This window comes from Fukomys damarensis, unplaced genomic scaffold (genome assembly GCF_012274545.1).
Source record: "Fukomys damarensis isolate Sample0158 unplaced genomic scaffold, DMR_v1.0_HiC HiC_scaffold_36, whole genome shotgun sequence".
Classification (NCBI taxonomy): domain Eukaryota; kingdom Metazoa; phylum Chordata; class Mammalia; order Rodentia; family Bathyergidae; genus Fukomys; species Fukomys damarensis.
This window is the reverse complement of record NW_022900948.1, coordinates 48,005,721-48,010,564: the sequence shown is the minus strand read 5'-3', so window position 1 is coordinate 48,010,564 and position 4,844 is coordinate 48,005,721.

Here is a 4,844-nt window from a genome sequence, read left to right as displayed (position 1 = left end):
GGTGCAGACGCCGAGCTTTCAGGGTAGTTCGCGGGCCTGCGGGCGAAGGCGGCCAGGGGCGCCGGGCAGAATCTCGGGCCGGACTTGTCTCCCTCACCCCCGCCCTGGAATTTTCCGTTTTCAGAAATAACTTCAGATCATTCAAGTAATAATACAAGTTTAATACTAAGAAAAACCAAAACCGAAAGTTCCTCCAGAAGCCGGTCCTAAACCTCCCGTCCCCGCGGTTGCTGCGTCCAGCTGTCCCCAGGACTCTTCAGCCCCAGTCACTTCCGCTTTTTCACCCACGTTCGCAAGCGGATTGATCCTTTGTACTTGAGCGGTCGGGTTATTTCCAAATGTTAGCAATCAAAATAGTAAAGCATGCTTTTAAAGTTTCAGTTCCCTTTTATTATAATAGAAACGCGATTGTAGTGGAACAGCAGAGAAAGTGGAGCCAGGGTCGGGCCCTCCCCCTGCAGCCCGGCCCTGCCGCCCCCGCCCAGCCACTCCGTTGCCTGGGCGTGCCAGGTATGCACAGCCAGCCCTCTGCTTTGCATCATAGTTTAATCATTTTCTCACTATTAAGAGCAGACTTTGGACACAGATACCCCAATAAAGGGTGACGCATTGATGACCCTGCACAGCTCTCCATTTGTACAATAGAGAGGGAACAAAATAAACATTTTTTTTTTCCCCCTGAGACAAGGTCTCTCTATGTAGTTCAGGCTGGCCTTGAACTCCCAACGTAGCCCAGGCTGACCTCCAACTCCTGGTGATCCTCCTGCCTCAACTTCCTGAGTGCTAGGCTGACAGGTGTGTGCCACTGCTGCCAGCTGGAGAGAGAACAAATTTTAAACTCACAGCTCAATGAGTGAATCAAGCTCTGCGTGTGCCTGAAATCACAGCCTGGGTCAGGAAACAGAAGTTCCAATTGCTTTGGAAAGTCCTAGGCTTTCCCTCCCATGCAGACCCTCTCCCTACATGTCCCTGCCCCATTTCTGCCTTGTGGATCAGACTTCTAGCTTCTGAACCTTGTATAAATGGGACCATGCTCTTATTTCTGGCTCTTTATTTTTTTTTTAACTTTTTGAGACAGTTTTGCTATATAGTCCACGCTGGCCTCAAAGTTGGGATGATCCTCCTGCCTCAGCCTCCGGAGTGCTGGGACTATAGGAGTGTTGGGCCTGGCCTCTGGCTCTTTTTAAAAATTAATTTTATTAAGGTGTAATTTATGGACAGCAAAAGTAACTCATTTTAAGTATATCTGTTGATGAGTTTGACAGCCCTGTAGCCCAGAATAAGTCCCCGATCATGATGCAGAGTGTCTCTGTCATCCTGGAAGTTTGCTTGGGCCTCGGGTCTCTGAAGTCCCCACCCCAGCCCAGGAAGTCAGTGCTGTGCCTTCTGTGACTGCAGATGGAATTGACCTGCACTGGTCTCGCTCAGGGAGGGGAACCGTGTATCAAGCACTCACTGTGTGTTTTTGGGGCATGCGGGACTTCCCTGGTGTGGCTTTTAGGGCGGCTTCTTTTTCTTCCTGAGCAGGGTCACACGGAATGTGCTCTTCCCTGTCCCCTTTGCTGGGTGATCAGGAGTTTGTGGAACAGCTGATGATGGAGGTCTCAGCAACCCTGCCAGGCTCTGCCCGGGAGGACTCTTGCTTGCTGAGGAATCTGCCGTTGTGGGCACTAATGGGGTTTTAGACATTTCTGTTTTTAAAGTTGACGATGTGATGATTTTGTCTGGAGAGGATCGTCTGTGTGGTCCTCACAGCCACTTTACCCCTCTTGCTGCTTTCTCTTGCCTGGCTCTGTGCTGGTCCTGTGTCCTGGACCTGACCACTGGGAAGAGTGTGAGGCTGTCTCCTCCCTGGCTGTGCCCAGCGTGGCACCAGGATCTTGGAGGTCTGGAAGCCGCTGCTCCCTTAAATTCTGAGCCTGTCCTCTTCCCAAGCTCAGGTCCCCCAGAAGTTTAGAGGTGGCAGGAGGGCTGATCTGGGAGGGGCCGGGCTGTGCTGATAGCCTTTCCGGCCCTGACACACCCACAGGAGGGTGAGGGCGGAGGCCCAGACCTGGCCCATCCCTCACTTCCTGCAGCACAACTCCAGCTGCTCCCCAGGGAGGCCTGGGGAGGGGATTCTGCCCAGGAGAGGTCCACAGGGGTCCAGCGAGGCTCCCTGCCTGGGAGTGTGTGTTGGGGGGACTGGCTCCTCCCAGGACGTGGCTGGAAGGTGAGTGCCCTGCAGTCACGAAGCACACGGCAGGGAGGCTGGGCAGAGACCACCCTGCCTACTGGACGTCTCTGCCCTTGGCCAGTCCAGACAGCCCACTTCAAACTCTGCCACTGTCCAGAGAAGGGGCCGGAGGCTCCCCCTGCCCCTGTCAACCTCTGGGCCTCCTGGTCCTGCATCTCCGTCCCCTCTTCTCATCAGAGATGGATGTGACCGGGGGCCATTTTTCAGCCTGCGGTGAGTGCTGATAGGTGCGAACTGCGGGTTACCTCATGCCAGCCTGCTGGGGTGGGGGTTGGAGTATAACCTTTGGCTGCAGCCATCAGGCAGTGGTGGCTGTCACTGTGGGATTTAGCTTCTTCCCAGGCTAGACAAAGGTCCCTATAGACCAGTTTGGCAGCTTCCAGGTGCCCTGGTGAACTGGCCAGGCTGCATTCTGGGGCCGGCCCAGGGTCCAAGGTCGGCCAAGGGGCTGCCCATTTCTGACTTTCTAGGCCTGTGGTCCCAAGGCAAGGTAAGGAGGGCGAGAGAAGCCGGTGGGTGGGGCCTTTTTCATCTCCACTCTGCAGAGGAGAAAACAGGCTCAGCAGTGCTTTCCAGGGTACTGGGGAGCTCGGTGTGGCCCCTGCGATGGCCCGTGCCCCTGCCGGGGCCAAAGGGCACATGCGTGGCAGGTGGGGACATGGTGCCGTTCTTCCCACAGATGGGCCGCCCGCGGCCCCAAGGAGAGAAGATCTCTGACACCCAGCTCTCTGGGGCCCCCGATGCCCTTGGTGACGACCCCGGCGATGCCATCCCTGGCCCAGAGCATTCCGACACGGTGCCCGCAGTGAGCCTGGCTGTGGCGCTCACCCTGCTGTTCTTCCTGGTGTTGGCCTGGCTGGTGTGGGGCCAGCCTCAACAGGCCTCCTGCAGCACGGGAGCCAGTTCCCTGTAGCTCTCGGACTCTAGTTTGGGAGCAGCGGAGAGTGAAGCTGACAAAGCAGCCGTGGAGAAGGACTGAGCATGCGTGCGTTTAGTGGAAAGAAAAAATGGCAGCACGCCCTGCTGGTGGAGAGGGGCTCCGAAGGGCGACACCGTCGATGCTCAAGCCCGTGGGCTCTTTATCCAGTCAGGGTCTGGTACTGGTGAGCAGGACAAAAGGTGGGGATGCTCCAGGTGAGGGAGGCCTTTGGTGTCCGCCAAGCGGGCTGCTTTGTTTGCACTGGACTCACTCCAGGGCTTCTCCCATTTGTTTGGGGACCTGTTCTTTGTCCCTTGCTTCCCATGAGGCCCTGGTAGTCAGTTTGCTCACTTTAATTATCTGGGCCCTTTGTCAGCTCATTTGAGCCCGGACTTTTAGTTTACTCCGTATTAACTACTCAGGACCTGCACCCTAGCTGCTTAACTTCCTCCATCTTCTGGCTTCAACGGGGACTCCAGGGCAGGTCAGCCAAGGGGCCAAAACCTCTGAGCCCTCCTCTCCCCTTGGAATCGTGGGTGGGCACCTGTTGGAGCTGCCGCCGGAGGCTGGCTCCCAGGAGGCCTTGCCTGCTCCGTGCCTAAGAGGCAGGGCCCTGAAAGGTCTCCTTTTCTAGGTTGCTGCAGGGCCTTGGCTGTGCCCCCATCTTTTCAAGGTTGCCTGAGGGTGTTGCAGAGAAAGCCGAGCAACCCCTGGTTATTGGTCAGACCAGTCAAGAGTAAGGACCCACCGGGCTGTGTGCTGGTGGACAAGGCCCTTCTCTGCTCTGGGCCTCCGTTTACCCAGTCTGTGGGTGAGGATGGTGACACCAGCTCTGGACACTATGGGGAGATCCTCCAGCAGGCAGACCCTTGGGGGTTGTCCTCAGCACCCACTCCCCCCATGTACCTGCCCCCTTCCCTGTTGAGGGACCCCAAAACCCTTGGAGGGAGGGGGAGATGGAGATGGAACCCAGGGAGGCTGTACTGGCCTTTGCTGCCACCTCATGGCTGAAGACAGAATCGCACCATCTGCTTGACAGTCCCCCAGGATAGCCCAGGCGGGGCCAGGTTGGAGGTGCAAGTTCTTTATGTGTTAATGTGGAATGTGGAAAAAAACCAGGTTGAGGAGAAGCACAAGAGCCGTTGCCAGAGAGAACTGTTCTTAGCATTTCTGCTTATCTTTCCCCACCTCTCCATCTGTAATCTTACCAAAGAGTCACCAGCACAGGCCACGGTGTTCCAGGGTCACAGGGAACCCTTGTAGCCACGGTCCAGGTTCCTGGGGCCTCCAGCTCCTCTGAAACAAGACTTAAAGAAAAACGAGTTCTTCCTAGCCTTGGGCATCACCCCCCCCAAGCTGTAACTCTTTGTTGTAGTACAGATAGATAACAACTATTTCCTGCAAGCAACGTTTATGACACTGTCCTCGTATGATTCATGAGACACTCTCTTCTTTCAAGGCAAAGTTACAAAACCATCAGCCTTTGTAAGCTCGTTTGCTGCATCACTGAAAAGGCCACCCCTCTTGGACCAAATATATACAAACTAAAACGTTTTCTCTTCACTCTTCCTTTGGACTTTGGTCCATCAAGCTAGTGTTCACCTAAAAATAAAGTCCTCCTGTTTCCCACTGTCTCTCCCTTCTCTTGGATTCTGCAACCCCTCAGCACCTCCTTCCTGTCGTGCATTT